Below are 18,694 nucleotides of genomic sequence, written 5' to 3' on the forward strand. Positions count from 1 at the left end.
AGAATCTCCCAACCTTCTGTAGACCTGCTCAACTGTTTCTCCCTAGGTCCTTCCTCTGTAGCCAGATGATCCCTTCTCATAGTCACAGTCTCCAGAGCCTCAGACTGTGTTCTCCTAGGTCCTCCTAGTTCCTCTGTAGCCAGTGGGTTATTAGATCACTGGCTGGTCCAACAAGTACCACTCCAGGACACACTCAAATCAAATCAAATCAAATTTTATTAGTCACATACACATGGTTAGCAGATGTTAATGCGAGTGTAGCGAAATGCTTGTGCTTCTAGTTCCGACAATGCAGTAATAACCAACAAGTAATCTAACCTAACAATTCCACAACTACTACCTTACACACACACACAAGTGTAAAGGGATAAAGAATATGTACATAAAGATATATGAATGAGTGGTGGTACAGAACGGCATGGCAGATGCAGTAGATGGTATAGAGTACGGTATATACATATGAGATGAGTACTGTAGGGTATGTAAACATAAAGTGGCATAGTTTAAAGTGGCTAGTGGTACATGTATTACATAAAGATGGCAAGATGCAGTAGATGATATAGAGTACAGTATATACATATGAGATGGGTAATGTAGGGTATGTAAACATTATATTAAGTGGCATTGTTTAAAGTGGCTAGTGGTACATTTTTACATAATTTCCATCAATTCCCATTTTTAAAGTGGCTGGAGTTGAGTCAGTATGTTGGCAGCGGCCGCTAAATGTTAGTGGTGGCTGTTTAACAGTCTGATGGCCTTGAGATAGAAGCTGTTTTTCAGTCTCTCGGTCCCTGCTTTGATGCACCTGTACTGACCTCGCCTTCTGGATGATAGCGGGGTGAACAGGCAGTGGCTTGGGTGGTTGTTGTCCTTGATGATCTTTATGGCCTTCCTGTGACATCGGGTGGTGTAGGTGTCCTGGAGGGCAGGTAGTTTGCCCCCGGTGATGCGTTCTGCAGACCTCACTACCCTCTGGAGAGCCTTACGGTTGTGGGCGGAGCAGTTGCCGTACCAGGCGGTGATACAGCCCGACAGGATGCTCTCGATTGTGCATCTGTAGAAGTTTGTGAGTGCTTTTGGTGACAAGCCGAATTTCTTCAGCCTCCTGAGGTTGAAGAGGCGCTGCTGCGCCTTCTTCACAACGCTGTCTGTGTGGGTGGACCAATTCAGTTTGTCCGTGATGTGTACACCGAGGAACTTAAAACTTTCCACCTTCTCCACTACTGACCCGTCGATGTGGATAGGGGGGTGCTCCCTCTGCTGTTTCCTGAAGTCCACAATCATCTCCTTTGTTTTGTTGACGTTGAGTGTGAGGTTATTTTCCTGACACCACACTCCGAGGGCCCTCACCTCCTCCCTGTAGGCCGTCTCGTCGTTGTTGGTAATCAAGCCTACCACTGTAGTGTCATCCGCAAACTTGATGATTGAGTTGGAGGCGTGCATGGCCACGCAGTCGTGGGTGAACAGGGAGTACAGGAGAGGGCTCAGAACGCACCCTTGTGGGGCCCCAGTGTTGAGGATCAGCGGGGTGGAGATGTTGTTACCTACCCTCACCACCTGGGGGCGGCCCGTCAGGAAGTCCAGGACCCAGTTGCACCGGGCGGGGTCGAGACCCAGGGTCTCGAGCTTGATGACGAGTTTGGAGGGTACTATGGTGTTAAATGCTGAGCTGTAATCGATGAACAGCATTCTCACATGGGTATTCCTCTTGTCCAGATGGGTTAGGGCAGTGTGCAGTGTGGTTGCGATTGCGTCGTCTGTGGACCTATTGGGTCGGTAAGCAAATTGGAGTGGGTCTAGGGTGTCCGGTAGGGTGGAGGTGATATGGTCCTTGACTAGTCTCTCAAAGCACTTCATGATGACGGAAGTGAGTGCTACGGGGCGGTAGTCGTTTAGCTCAGTTACCTTAGCTTTCTTGGGAACGGGAACAATGGTGGCCCTCTTGAAGCATGTGGGAACAGCAGACTGGGATAAGGATTGATTGAATATGTCCGTAAACACACCAGCCAGCTGGTCTGCGCATGCTCTGAGGACGCGGCTGGGAATGCCGTCTGGGCCTGCAGCCTTGCGAGGGTTAACACGTTTAAATGTTTTACTCACCTCGGCTGCAGTGAAGGAGAGCCCGCAGGTTTTGGTAGGGGGCCGTGTCAGTGGCACTGTATTGTCCTCAAAGCGGGCAAAAAAGTTGTTTAGCCTGTCTGGGAGCAAGACATCCTGGTCCGCGACGGGGCTGGTTTTCTTTTTGTAATCCGTGATTGACTGTAGACCCTGCCACATACCTGTCCTCTCCTTACTCCTGACAATGCCCCCCCCCCCCCCCCCCTCTCTGGTACTCTGCTGAGAGGTGTGTGTGTGCGTGCGTGAGTGCGTGCGTGTGTGCGTGCATGTGTAGGGGCCTGTTCAGCTGAAGAGGAGCCATTGTCAGGGGTGATTAGAGGATCAGAAAGGCTGACAAGCCGAATCCCACATTTACTGGACATCAAGAAGACCGACACACACACACACGTGTGTACATTCAAGCACACATTCACACACACACACACACACACACACACACACACACACACACACACACACACACACACACACACACACACACACACACACACACACACACACACACACACACACACACACACACACACACACACACACACACACCTGCAATGGAGTGGAAAAGCGGCTATTGTTTTCCTCAGAAATATACCAGAAAGATAGAGAGAGAGAGAATGTGTGTGTGTGTGTTCACCTGCTGCAGAATGACCATGACTCTGGTTTCTGAGCTTATTCCTGGACATCAGAAGACTCCACCCTGAGACAGAGAGAGAGAGGAGAGACAGAAACTCTAACATAGAGAGGGGAAAAGAAAGAGAGAAAATGATATTGTTAGCAGCTAGCAACTCAGCCAGCCGTCAAGTCACAATGACAAAGTCAGTAACAGTGGTTGTGTCCCAAATGGCACCTTTTTACCAATGTAGTATAGTACTGTTGTCCGGGGCCCACAGGGCAAAAGTAGTTCACTTCATAGGGAGTAGGGTGCCATTTGGGACACAGTCAGCCAGTCAGTCGGCTACTCTGGAAAATGACCAACTACATTTTCATATGCATATTAATTAAGGTTACTGAAACTGCCTTTGTATTGAAGTTGGCCACTCACTCGACATTCCATGTACATTCTCACTGCATAAAACACACACACCACCCCCATCCTTTATCCACCTAGACACACCCTTCACAGGTCCTCCATGACCCGCATGACACGACCAGTGTCACTGTGTTCCCACCTCTGTCAATGTGTTGTAGATGTAGAAAAAGCATTCACCCACCCTAACTGTACTTTAGTTAAGCTTTTGACACACCCCTCCTGCTACACACGCAGTAGGAGGAGACAGGGAGTTGGGGGGAGAGAGGGTATTTATTAAGGATCCCCGTTAGTTCCTGCCAAGACAGCAGCTACTCTTCTTGGGGTCCAGCTACATTAAAGCAGTTACATACAATTTCAAATATTACATGACATTATATTTCAAAACACTTTTCACAACACACTAAGTGTGTTCCCTCAGGCCACTACTCTACTATCACATATCTACAACACAAAATCCATGTGTACGTGTGTAGAGTGCATGTCTTATCATGTGTATGTGTGTCTTTGTCTCTTCACAGTCCTCGCTGTTCCATAAGGTGTATTTTTATCCTTTTTAAAAATCTGATTATACTGCTTGCATCAGTTACCTGATGTGGAATAGAGTTCCATGTAGTCATGGCTCTATGTAGTACTGTGCGCCTCCCATAGTCTGTTCTGGACTTGAGGAATGTGAAGAGACCTCTGGTGGCATGTCTTGTGGGGTATGTATGGGTGACTGAGCTGTGTGCTAGTAGTTTAAACAGACACCTCTGTGAATTCAGCTTGTCAACACTTCTTACAAAAACAAGTAGTTTTTGAGCCATGAGAGATTTACATGCATATTATTGTTATCTCTCCTTTAACATTTAAGGGCCAGCCATGCTGCCTTGTTCTGAGCCAATGTTCATTTTCCGAGGTCCCTCTTTGTGGCACCTGACCACACGACTGAACAGTAGTCCAGGTGCGACAAAACTAGAGCCTATAGGACCTGTTTTGTTGATAGTGTTGTTAAAAATGCAGAGCTGAGCTTTATTATGGATAGACTTTTCCTAATCCTAGCTACTGTTGTATCAATATGTTTTGACCATGACAATTTACAGTCCAGACTTACTCCAATCAGTTTAGTCACCTCAACTCAAATTCCACATGATTTATTACAAGATTTAGTTGAGGTTTAGGGTTTAGTGAATGATTTGTCCCAAATACAATGCTTTTAGTTTTTGAAATATTTAGGATTAACTTATTCCTTGCCGCCCATTCTGAAAATAACTGCAGCTCTTTGTTAAGTGTTGCAGTGATTTAATTAACTGTAGTAGCACACATAGACACACTGGCTTTACTCAAGACACTAATGTCTAACAAAACAGCTGCCACAATCTTTTTATCATCAATTCCTCTCAGCCAATCATCAGTCATTTGTGTAAGTGCTGTGCTTGTTGAATGTCCTTCCCTATAAGCATGCTGAAAGTCTGTTGGCAAATTGTTTACAGTAAAATAGCATTCTGGTCAAACACAATGTTTTCCAAAAGTTTACTAAGGGTTGGTAACAGGCTGTTTGGTCGGCTATTTGCGCCAGTAAAGGGGGTTTTACTATTCTTCGGTAGCGAAATTACTTCTGCTTCCCTCCAGGCCTGAGGGCACAAACTTTCTTGTAGGCTTAGATTTAAGATATAGCAAATAGGTGTGGCAATATCGTCCGCTATTATCCTCAGAAATGTTCCAACCAAGTTGTCAGACCCCGGTGGCTTGTCATTGTTCATAGGCAACAATATTTTGTTCAACTCTTCCACAATCACTTTATGGAATTCAAAATCACAATGCTTGTCTTTCATAATTTGATCAGTTATACTTTGATGTGTAGTGCCAGCGTTTGTTGCTGGCATGTCATGCCTCAGTTTGCTAATCTCGCCAATGAAAAAATCATTAAAGTAATTGACAATATCAGTGTGTTTTGTGATGAATGAGCCAGCCGATTCAATGAATGATGGAGCTGAGTTTGCCTTTTTGCCCAAGATTTCATTTAAGGTGCCCCAAAGCTTTTTACATGAATTCTTTATATCATTTATCTTTGTTTCATAGTGTAGTTTCTTCTTTTTATTCAGTTTAGTCACATGATTTCTCAATTTGCAGTACGTTTGGCAATTGGTTTTGCAGCCAAACGTATTTGCCATTACTTTTACCTCATCCCTCTCAACCATACAATTTTTAAATTCCTCTTCAATCCACGGGGATTTAACAGTTTTTACAGTCATTTTCTTAATGGGTGCATGCTTATTAGTAACTGGGTTAAGCAATTTCATAAATGTGTCAAGTGCAGCGTCTGGTTGCTCCTCATTACACACAGACCAACAAATAGTATTTACATCAACAAGATAGGAATGACTACAAAACTTACTGTACAGTATATTAGGCCCAGCCTTTGGAACTTTGGTTTTCCTACATATAATGGCTACTATAATGGGATCCCTACATCTAATGGATTTGCATACTGCTTTAAAGCAAATTTCTGCAGCATTAGTTGGAGAGAGGCAGGGATGTTTGGGGGAGACAAGGAGGGTTGGGGGAGACAGGGAGGTTTAGGGGGAGGGGAATGGAGGGATGTTTGGGGGAGACAGGAAAATGCCATTCATTGGTTAGTTTCCTGCAGTATATAGATGTCGGCTCTGTGCCCCCAAGCCTCTCTGATTTAACCACTGCTGAGAACAAACACACACACAAACACGTGCGGTATGGTTAGAAAGGGTAACGGCTTTCCGTCAATATTTTAGCATCTAATTTCCACAGAAGAGGTATGGGATAAAGGTTGCAGCCAAGGAGGCCTAGCGTAAGTGTGTATGTATGTGTTTGAATATGAAAATACAGATATAGAACAGCAATTCTGGAAAACATGAATATCTACAGCTTCTTGTACAACATACATATACAGAAAAGAGAGAGAAAGAACGGGAGGAGAGAAAGTCAGATGAAAATAAAATTAGAGAGAGAAGGAGAGAGAGAAGGAAAGAAGAAGATATAATCCTTTCCCTTCGTTCTCTGAATGACGCCAGTCATTGTTGTTGATCACCTGAGTGTGGGCTTCTGAGAAACAGCCTGTCTGTAATTCCATCGCCTCCACCAGCGAGGACCCAGACTTTTTTTGTTTTATTGGTCAGAGACGGAATGAGGGGAAGAGATAGACAGAGGAAGAGAGACTGACTCTGGGCTCTCCTCAGCTGTACATACTGCCCCCCTGAGACCCTATACTTCCTGAAATAACTCTACAGAAAGGCAGAAGCCGAGAGACAGAGAGAGAGACAGAGAGAGAGACAGAGAGAGACAGGATACAGGATATTAGGCTAACCCCCACTGCTCCAATTAAAACTCAATTCTAATCACCACTCTCACGCAACACCAAAACTGTCAGACTCTGATAAATGTATCAACTGATAGAAGAGAGAGATGTATATAGAGTGTATAATGATTAGCCAGGATGTGCTCACAATAAGACTAGTGGAATGAGTTGATATGGATGTAAAACGTCTGACTTGAACTGATGTAGCGAAGTTGGGGGGTAAATAAATCTGGGGTTGAACCAGAAACTCAGCATTTCTGATGTAGGCTCACTACCCACTGTGCCAATAGAGTTAAATGTAACACCTTACTTAGAGCAGTGATATGTAGTCTTCATGTTGAATACATTCTTTATGTCATGCATATACTGTAAATGCTTCCTGTTTGCTACATATCATCAAAGTAAAAAGCAGTGGAGGCTGCTGAGGGGAGGACGACTCATAATAATGGCTGGAACAGAGTCAGTGGAATGGCATCAAACTCATGGAACCCATGTTTGATGTTTTTGATGCCATTCCACTAATTCCATTCCAGTCATTACCACGAACGCGTCCTCCCCAATTAAGGTGCCACCAACCTCCTGTGGTGAAAAGTGTTACTGAGTTCTTAGGCAGACATACTACCCACTGCACAGTGCCAGTAGAGTTAAACCTCTGGGAGAGGCATTCATGTAACTGTACTACTGACGGTAGTAACAGCAGAGCCTATAAACACAATCCATCTTATCTGAATGTTATCTGAACATTATCAGAGATGCTGCAGGAGCTAAACATTTTTAGATAATTTCTACAGTTAATAAAAGCAACACTAGCTGTGTGAGTCCAAGGAAGGACAGGAGACGTGGTAGAGGGTCTCGCTCTGTAACTAGTATGTATCCACAACCCGGAGCAGACAGGATTCTCTAAATGAGATACAGTACATACAGGAAGTAGAGTAGCTAAAGAGGGCTCTATCAGCACTGCTTACACATAAAAGGCAGGTCTGCCTATGATTCAATGGTTAGTTAATCATTACTATGTGAACACCCTGAAACCACATACTAGGACTAGAGATACGGAGCAGAATCAAATCAAATTTGATTAGTCACATGCGCCGAATACAACAGGTGTAGACCTTACAGGGAAATGCTTACTTACAAGCCCCTAAGAATGGACACAGTGTCAGATACAGAGCAACATACTGTACTTACACACTCTCTGTCTCAACTCAATCAGAAGAACATGTCATCTGGACAAACTAAAAAGCCTTGTAACACACACACATTAGCAAAAAGTAGCTTTAAGAGCCAACGCCTCCATGCTTCTTTAAGCCCCCTGACTGTATGTTCTTACCTCTTTGTACAGTCCTCTTTCTATACCCCTCTTTCTCTCTCGCTTTCCGGATGGGTGTCCCAGGTCTATGTTCACTCAGTCATGTCCACAGAATGCATTGTGGTGGAGGGATGAAGGCAGGACGGAGAAAGAGAGGGGCGTCCTGAATCTCTCTTAGTGGATAGTTAGACACCTGCTGCACTGTAGAGGTATTAGTGACTCTCTCTCAAGGTATTAGCTGCCACTGATCCCACTTAGAGTTACTGGAGAGCGAGAGAGAGAGAGAGCGGGGGGGGGGGGGGGATAGGAAACGCAGTGGGGGGCAGTAAGGCACATTGTAGCAGAGGTCTCACACACACACAAGCGTTCAACATGCACAGAGAGAAAATGCATTGCTTCACATATAAAAGACACACTGTGCATACTGTATACACACACACTAACAGGGTGCATATTTCTCAGGCTGTTCTGAAAGACACATTGATCAGTGTTCCTCACACCTCACAGCACACACACAGTCACACTCTCTCTCACGCTACACAGCATGGTTGATAGTGGACACCAGACAGGCAGACAGACAGTGTTTCAGCTATATATTACAGGATACATTCAACTGAAACCAGCCAACAGGTTTAAGAGAAAGAAACAGAGAAGTATAGAACTAGTAAAATCATCCCTTAAATAGCCTTTAAATCCCCTTGCGGTACATTACAATATAATAAACGTTTACTTGCTCAGATGAACCAGTCCCTCTATGACAAGGACCCACCACCATGACAGAGACTGGCGCTATGACTGTTTATGACACCTGCTATGTCACCTATGACAGTGTTATGAAGCCCTCGTGATGACGAGAATGTTATGGATAACTGTGATATGATTTGAAACGTGATCTACATGGCACTGTAGTAACTGGAGGTAATACAATATGATACAGTAATATGGGTTATACACAGAGTGTCTGTGAGAAAGAAAGGAATGAAGAAGTTGAGTGTAGAGTCCAATGTAAGAGTGGCAGTATTGGTGTGAAACTGTATCTTAAATCACTCTTCTCCTCTAGTGAATCTAGTCTGTCTGTCTGTCTGTCTACTAGTATTGGCAGTAGCGATTTTAGCATGTCAATCATGGTGGGGCAAACAACAAAAATGTTCAGATGCATGCCAGCGAAGCCACTACACAACATTTCATTACATGTATTTTATTTTTATTTAACTAGGCAAGTCAGTTAAGAACAAATTATTATTTACAGTGACGGCCTTCCCCAGCCAAACCCTAACCCGGACGACGCTGGACCAATTGTGCGCTGCCCTATGGGACTCGCAATCCCGGCCGGATACAGCCTGGAATCGAACCAGGGTATGTAGTGACGCCTCTAGCACTGAGATGCAGTGCCTTAGACCGCTGCGCCACCCGGGAGCCCCTATAACAGTGACAAACGGTGCTCACAAATTTTAAGAGTCTACATAAAGCTGTCCCAAGAGTGGAGCTTATGGCTGACTTGCTTAAATAAATATGGTTTCTACTGACTCGTTGTGGATTTGTGTAACTGGATAAGAACGGCATTCTCCTTCAATAATAATGAATGTCAACATGACTTTTGAGTTTTGAACCATACACAAACATTATTACATTTATGTTCAGTAAATTCACAATGTTTGTTCTTATATAATTAACACTTAGCTCTAAGTATAAGCGAGTGCAAGCAAATGAGCTGTGATGAGGTAGGCCTATTCGTTCAGCTACTTCAAAAAGGACAGCGACAGAAGTTCAGATAGATGTTGAGGCCTTAACTTTACTCTTCTTTAAGTCACCACAGATAGAGAGAAGAGAAAGAGAGAGAGAGAGAAAGAGAGACCCAGACTCAGCGGTTAGCCTACCATTTGAAGTATTTTATTAGTCCTATGTGGTCTAAAAAGGAAGGACAATACAATCACAAGGATCCACTTTTATAGACAATATACAGACGCACTGACAAGACAACCCTCGCACTATGAACTATTATTGAACTTTTTGTTGGACAGCTCCAAAATGCAGGTATTTCAGCCTAGCTCTGTGCTTTCTGTGGTGGTGGGGCAAGCCAGCAGAAAATACGGAGCGTTGCGTCATGATTGGCTCAGTGTTCCGTCACTCATGGGGACACTACGTCACAGCCAAGTCTAAGGGGAGAGCTAGACAATTCAAGCCCCTTGGGTGCTGCCATAGAGTTACATTAGAAGTGCCCATCGAAGAAGGCTCAAGGTCATTGGCCACAGATAAAATGATGTCAAATCACGTTATATGTACAGTAGCTTAGATCGGACTGATCATGACAACATCATACTTTTAAAATCTTAGAAAGCAGTCATCATCATGAATCAAGTCGACAATCTACTGGTAAATCCTTTTGAATCATTGTCATATGAAGAGAAATAATGAAGAGAAATTCGAGATAAAACGTATTGGTGCTCATCGGCCATTGGACATAAACATTACACAACAAGTTGGAAATCGCTAATTCAACAATGAGTGGTTTGGAAGGAATCAGTGACAGTGGCTAATGTTAACTGCAAGCATTGCAAAGCAATCACTAGCCTGCTATTCAGTGGAGTGGCTGTATGGTCCCAAATCTGGAATTAAGGGGCTCTTTCCAAGTTTAAAATTATAAACATACAAAATTGGCCATGTTGTCAATGAAGCATGACTTGTGCCGCGCTCAAAACAACTGTTAACTCGGAGCTGCGAAAACTTGACTTCAGTGAGTTCAAGACAACTGGGAAGTCGGGGATAAATGAGCTCACACTGGGAAAATACGTTTTGAACGGTCATCCAACTCGGAATTGTAAATCTGGCCTCTTTCTAGAGCTATGACCTGAAGATCAATGACATAATCATGATTCGAAATTGTTTTTTCCCCGAGTTCCCAGTTGTTTTGAAAGCATCATATATCCAGAGAATGCCAGACTTTGATGACAAAATTTGCCCACAAAGGACCGCTGCTCCACCTTCCTGTTCAAGTGAGCATAGCACAACAAGGTGAGTCAAAAAATGTATTGAATGCTGCTGCATAAATGATGTAATATGCTAGGGAGATATGTATACTGTAGCTAAGAAAGTCATTCTACATGTATGTTGTGCAGTAAGATGTTCGTAGCCCATGTGCCTCACCCTAATCATTTGGTCTATTTACCCCTCTTAATTTCACCTAATGTTCGGACTTGGTGGTACACATGTAGCCTAAGACCTGTTTTAGAGAAATGTAATCATTGAATATTGTAAGAGCTTTCATTGTCTGCTTATATGCCCCCTTCATTTTTCCTATGGCTCTGACTTGGTTTACAGGGAGAGCGCTGTAAGAACGGCCAATGTTCTGAATTCCTGTCGCTGTATATTTCAAAAGTGCTAAACAAATAGTTATATTGACTGCGGCCGTCCTAGCTCGTTCATTAATGTCTTAATTGAAATTACGGATTGCCTCTTATCCACATGTTGTCCTGTAATGCCATAGTTTGTACATCTCAATTGTCAGTAGAAACCACATTTATTTAAGTAAGTCAGCCAGGCAGCAAAAGGCAGTAAATGAGGCTGAATGAACTGTTTCGCTGCCAGACAAGGATCCGCTGACAGGCAGATGTAGCAGTGGTAAGGTGTTGGGACTGCTGTTGTAGGCCATTTGTGGGCACCGTTTGTCACCATTCTAGTGCATTTAATGTAATCAAATCAAATCAAATGTATTTATATAGCCCTTCTTACATCGGCTGATATATCAAGGTGCTGTACAGAAACCCAGCCTAAAACCCCAAACAGCAACCAATGCAGGTGTAGAAGCACGGTGGCTAGGAAAAACTCCCTAGAAAGGCCAAAACCTAGGAAGAAACCTAGATGTGACCAGCATGGTCAAATAATAATAATCACAGTAGTTGTCGAGGGTGCAACAAGTCAGCACCTCAGGAGTAAATGTCAGTTGGCTTTTCATAGCCGATCATTGAGAGTATCTCTACCGCTCCTGCGGTCTCTAGAGAGTTGAAAACAGCAGGTCTGGGACAGGTAGCACGTCCGGTGAACAGGTCAGGGTTCCATAGCCGAAGGCAGAACAGTTGAAACTGGAGCAGCGGCACAGCCAGGTGGACTGGGGACAGCAAGGAGTCATCATGCCAGGTAGTCCTGAGGCATGGTCCTAGGGCTCAGGTCCTCTGAGAGAGAGAAAGAAAAAAAGAGAGAAAGAGAGAATTAGAGAGAGCATACTTAAATTCACACAGGACACCGGATAAGACAGGAGAAGTACTCCAGATATAACAGACTGACCCTAGCCCCCTGACACATAAACTACTGCAGCATAAATACTGGAGGCTGAGACAGGAGGGGTCAGGAGACACTGTGGCCCCATCCAATGATACCCCCGGACAGGGCCAAACAGGCACGATATAACCCCACCTTTGCCAAAGCACAGCCCCCACACCACTAGAGGGATATCTTCAACCACCAACTTACCATCCTGAGACAAGGGCTATACGCCCACAAAGATCTCTGCCACGGCACAACCCAAGGGGGGGGGGGGGCGCCAACCCAGACAGGAAGATCACGTCAGTGACTCAACCCACTCAAGTGATGCACCCCTCCTAGGGATGGCATGGAAGAGCACCAGTAAGCCAGTGACTCAGCCCCTGTAATAGGGTTAGAATCCCAGTGGAGAGAGGGGAACCGGCCAGGCAGAGACAGCAAGGGCGGTCCGTTGCTCCAGAGCCTTTCCGTTCACCTTCACAGTCCTGGGCCAGACTACACTCAATCATATGACCTACTGAAGAGATGAGTCTTCAGTAAAGACTTAAAGGTTGAGACCGAGTCTGCATCTCTCACATGGGTAGGCAGACCATTCCATAAAAATGGAGCTCTATAGGAGAAAGCCCTGCCTCCAGCTGTTTGCGTAGACATTCTAGGGACAATTAGGAGGCCTGCGTCTTGTAGGGTACGTGTAGGTATGTACGGCAGGACCACATCGGAAAGATAGGTAGGAGCAAGCCCATGTAATGCTTTGTAGGTTAGCAGTAAAACCTTGATATCAGCCCTTGCCTTAACAGGAAGCCAGTGTAGGGAGGCTAGCACTGGAGTAATATGATCAAAACATTTTGGGTTCTAGTCAGGATTCTAGCAGCCGTATTTAGCACTAACTGAAGTGTTAGTAATGTAATATTGTAATGATGTAATGTTTAGTGTTGTGTAGTTGCTTTGCTGGCATGCATCCCACTTTCTTCCCCCACCAAGATTTACATGCTAAAATCGCCACTGCACACAAAGTAAGAAAAACAATGAAATGCATCATTCCAACATTGCCTAAAATTATTAATAAGATACTAATGAGATAGAACAATATAAGCAATATAACAATGCAGATGTACAAACTATGGCATATACAGTTGAAGTCAGAAGTTAACATACACATTAGCCAAATACATTTAAACTCAATTTTTCACAATTCCTGAAATGTAATCCTTGTAAATATTCCCTATCTTAGGTCAGTTAGGATCACCACCTTATTTTAATAATGTGAAATGTCAGAATAATAGTAGAGAGAATGATTTAATTCAGCTTTATTTCCCAGTGGGTCAGAAGTTTACATACACTCAATTAGTATTTGGTAGCGTTGCCTTTAAATTGTTTAACTTGGGTCAAACATTTTGGGTAGCCTTCCACAAGCTTCCCACAATAAGTTGGGTGAATTTTGGCCCATTCCTCCTGACAGAGCTGGTGTAACTGAGTCAGGTTTGTAGGCCTCCTTGCTCGCACACGCTTTTTCAGTTCGCCAATAAATTTGACAGGATTGAGGTCAGGGCTTTGTGATGGCCACTCCAACACCTTGATGTTGTTGTCCTTAAGCCATTCTGCCACAAATTTGGAAGTATGCTTGGGGTCATTGTCCATTTGGAAGACCCATTTGCGACCAAGCTTTAACTTCCTGACTGATGTCTTGAGATGTTGCTTCAATATATCCACATAATTGTCCTTCCTCATGATGCCATCTTGTGTTATTGTGTGAAGTGCACCAGTCCCTCCTGCAGCAAAGCACCCCCACAACATGATGCTGCCACCCCCGTGCTTCATGGTTGGGATGGTGTTCTTCAGCTTGCAAGCCTCCCCCTTTTTCCTCTAAACATAACAATGGTCATTATGGCCAAACAGTTCTATTTTTGTTTCATCAAACCAGAGGACATTTCTCCAAAAAGTATGATCTTTGTCCCCATGTGCAGTTGCAAACCGTAGTCTTTTTTATGGCGGTTTTGGAGCAGTGGCTTCTTCCTTGCTGAGCTGCCTTTCAGGTTATGTCGATATAGGACTCGTTTTACTGTGGACATAGATACTTTTGTACCTGTTTCCTACAGCATCTTCACAAGGTCCTTTGCTGTTGTTCTGGGATTGATTTGCACTTTTCGCACCAAAGTACGTTTATCTCTAGGAGACAGAACGAGTCTCCTTCCTGAGCGGTATGACAGCTGCGTGGTCCCATGGTGTTTATACTTGCGTAATATTGTTTGTACAGATGAACGTGGTACCTTCAGGCATTTGGAAATTGCTCCCAAGGATGAACCAGACTTGTGCAGGTCCACAATTTTTTTTCTGAGGTCTTGTCTGATTTCTTTTGATTTTCCCATGATGTCAAGCAAAGAGGCACTGAGTTTGAAGGTAGGCCTTGAAATACATCCACAGGTACACCTCCAGTATTTTTATGTTTGGATAAATAACGTTCCCAAAGTAAACTGCCTATTTCTCAGGCCCAGATGCTAGAATATGCATATAATTGGCAGATTAGGATAGAAAACACTCTAAAGTTTCCAAAACTGTCAAAATATTGTCTGTGAGTATAACAGAACTGATTTTTCATGCGAAAACCTGAGGAAATCCAACCAGGAAGTGCCTCTTATTTTGAAAAATCCCTGTTCCATTGCCTGCCTTTCCTCCATTTAAAGGGATATCAACCAGATTCTTTTTCCTATGGCTTCCACAGGGTGTGAACAGTCTTTAGACATAGTTTCAAGCTTTTATTCTGAAAAATGAGCGAGATTTATCACATCGTGTCAGTGGACTGCCAGATGTCCTTCGATTAGTTCATGCGCGCGACACTAGTAGCTAGACATTTTCTTTCTCTCTTGTATTGAATAGTTGACCATCCGGTTGAAATATGATCAATTATTTATGTTAAAAACAACCTGAGGATTGATTATAAAAAACGTTTGACATGTTTCTACGAACTTTACGGATACTATTTGGAATTTTCGTCTGCCCGTCATGACCTGCACGAGCCTGTGGATTACTCAACAAAACGCTCCAACCAAATGGAGGTTTTTGGATATAAAAATAATCTTTATCGAACAAAACAATCATTTATTGTGTAACTGGGAGTCTCGTGAGTGCAAACATCCGAAGATCATCAAAGGTAAGCGATTAATTTTATTGCTTTTCTGACTTTCGTGACCAAGCTACTTTGCTGCTTGTAATGTTTTGTCTACTGATCGATGTCCTCACACAAACGCTTGGTTTGCTTTCGCTGTAAAGCTTTTTTTCAAAATCTGACATTCCAGGTGGATTAACAACAAGCTAAGGTGTGTTTTGGTATATTGCACTTGTGATTTCATGAAAATTAAATATTTTTAGTAATTTAATTTGAATTTGCAATTTGCAAATTTGCAATTCAGCGGATGTTGACAAAAATGATCCCGCTAAAGGAACTTCTGACCCACTGGAATTGTGATACAGTGAATTATAAGTGAAATAATCTGTCTGTAAACAATTGTTGGAAAAATTACTTGTGTCATGCACAAAACTATAGTTTGTTGACAAGAAATTTGTGGAGTGGTTGAAAAACAAGTTTTAATGACTCCAACCTAAGTGCATGTAAACTTCCGACTTCAACTGTGTGACGATAAGTGGTTAAGAGTCAAGTCGTAATTTAGATTAAGACATGAGTGAGCTGCCACCCATTTTTTATTTGACCTCTATTTAACTAGGCAAGTCAGTTAAGAACAAATTCTTATTTTACAATGACGGCCTACCCTGGCCAAACCCTCCCCTAAACCAGACGACACTGGGCCAATTGTGCGCAGCCCTATGGGACTCACAATCACAGCCGGTTGTGATACAGCTCGGGATCGAACCAAGGTCTCTAGTGACGCCTCTAGCACTGAGATGCAGTGTCTTAGACACATTTCTCTAAAACAGGCTATAGGCTAGATGTGCACAACCAAGTCCGAACATTTGGCTAAATTAACATGGGCACATAAGCAGACAATGAAAGCTGTTACAATATTCAAAGATGAGATTTCTCTAAAACAGGCTACAGGCTACATGGTCACCACCAAGTCAGAACAGTAGGCAATGTTATAAGGGGGAAAGGGACAACATTATTAGGGTGAGACATATGGGCTACAAACTGTTTACTACACAACATACACATAGTATTACTTTCTTAGCTACAGTATACATATCTCCTTGGCATATTACATCACTTATATAGCAGCATACTAGACATATTTATGGACTCACCATTGTTGTGCTGTGCTCACTTGAACAGGAAGTTGGCATGGCGGTCCTTCTTGTCATCAAAGTCTGGCATTCTCTGGATGGAGTCATGCTGGATTGACAGCATGGCCAATGCTTTTAACCTTTTCTGGCCCACGGAGTTGCGTATTAAGGTTATCCTTTTAAGTGGGGAAAAGTTTCTCTCTGACTCCGGTTGTCATCAGAGTGGCGATGAAGATTTTGAAAAGAGAGACAAGGCCTCCTGCAGGTTATTCTCATAGAGTGACTTCAATAAAGAAAGTGCTGTCTTTCCAGTGTGCAGCTCAGGATGCCGGTAGACAGTGAACAGTTCCTGTTTCAACTTCTCCTGGTTACCCACAGGCCCTAGCTTGGTAGCACACTGGAGTTCTGCGGTTGGAAAACAATCCTTCAGTAGTGTTCGGACACCACGTACATTACCACTCATCACCGCTGCCCTGTCTAGGTTTGTGCAACCAGCTTCTCCTTGACATTCAGTGGCGCTAGGACTTGTTGGAGAGGCCAACACCAGTTTTGTCCTTCACCTCTATAAAAACCTCTCACACACACTGTTGTCTGGTAACATGTAGTAGCACAGCACTATTACCATCTGTGACTTACAGGAGTCGTCAGTGGTCTCATCTACCTGTACAGATGCAAAAGGAGTCTCAGACATCTTCTTAGTTATAGCTTCTCTGTACACTTCATACATACAATCCAAAATGGGTTGGTCGTCATAAAGCCTTTGTAGCCTGTAATCTCCTTCACGCATGGTCTCAAAAATACACCTGAAAACGCCTGGGTTCAAGGAGTCGGCCGACTCGTCATGGCCCCTCAGTGCTATCTCACAATTGCCAGAATTTAATACATGCTATAATTGTGTCAAGCACGTACCTATTCTCCTCCGTTTGTTGGTTGTGAAGGTTGATGGCTCGTCTATATGTCTAGCTGAGCCACAACGTTTGATTTCCCCAGTAATCCCAGTTTAACAGCGTTATATGTGATGCACAATTCTCATGTATTCAGACCCTTTTCATACAGATGTTTTAAATCCTTAAACCCAGACCACACAAACTCTCCATTGAATAGCAGGCAGGGCAAGCAAAATAATGATTGCTTCGAAATGCTTGCAGTTAGCCACTGCTTCCTTCCAAACCACTCATTGTTGAATTTGCGATTTCTGACTTGTGTAATGTTTATGTAACAGTATAACTTTAAACCGTCCCCTCGCCCATACCCGGGCGCGAACCAGGGACCTTCTGCACACATCAACAACGGTCGCCCACGAAGCATCGTTACCCATCGCTCCACAAAGGCCACGGCCCTTGCAGAGCAAGGGGAAACCCTACTTAAGTCTCAGAGCAAGTGACGTAACTGATTGAAATGCTAGTAGCGCGTACCCGCTAACTAGCTAGCCATTTCACATCCGTTACATTTATGTCCAAAGGCCAATGAGCACCGAGACATTTTATCTCTAATTTCTCTTCATATGACAAAGATTGAAAAGCATTTGCCAGTAGATTGTCGACTTGATTCATGATGATTACTGCCGGCTTGCTGACTAAGATTTTTTAAATATGATGTTGACATGATCAGTCCAATAAAAGCTACTGTACATATGTGATTTGATGTAATTTTATCTGTGGCCAATGACCTTGAGCCTTCTTGGACAGGCACTTCTAATGTAACTCTATGGCAGCACCCAAGGGGCTTGAATTTCTGAGCTCTCCCTGTAGATTTTGCAGTGACGTAGTGTCCCCATGAGTAACAGAGCACTGAGCCAATCACGTCGCAACTAGAGAATATTACCAATCCCAACGCTTTGTATTTCTGCTGGCTGCCTGTTAAAGGAATTTCATTCCTGTGTTTATTAACCAATTCAATTAAAACACTCTGCCCATAAATAAGAATTTGTAAGATAATTATCAGCATAAAATGGACAGATACCAGTCTTAAACTCAATCAATCAATAGCGTTTATTCTCGAGAGTACTGAATCATAGTACAATTTACATCAGGTTATATAATAAAGATGATGTCATAGGTTTTAATGTCCATCCTCCTCTAGAATACAATGGCAATACAGTTCACAGCCTCATTACTGTCTGCCACCTGTTAAACTATCTGCAACCAACCCAAGGTCTTTCCCCTCCCTGGGTAGAGACAGAATGTCCTGTAAGGAACACAGCATTCCAGCCTGTCTGAGGATAACTCCATTCTTTCTAATAAGGAACATATTACACTCAGCATTATGATTATAATAAGTTTCATTCATACAGTAACATCTAAGTCAAATGTATACATATTTTAGTCATTAAACACAAAAATCCCATAACACTGCCCCACCACCACAGAAAGAACTGATCTCGACTAAAACACCTACATTTTGGAGCTGCCTTACTCAAGAAAGTAAAAAAGAGACCATG

Source organism: Salvelinus alpinus, chromosome 22 (assembly GCF_045679555.1).
Source record: "Salvelinus alpinus chromosome 22, SLU_Salpinus.1, whole genome shotgun sequence".
Classification (NCBI taxonomy): Eukaryota; Metazoa; Chordata; class Actinopteri; order Salmoniformes; family Salmonidae; genus Salvelinus; species Salvelinus alpinus.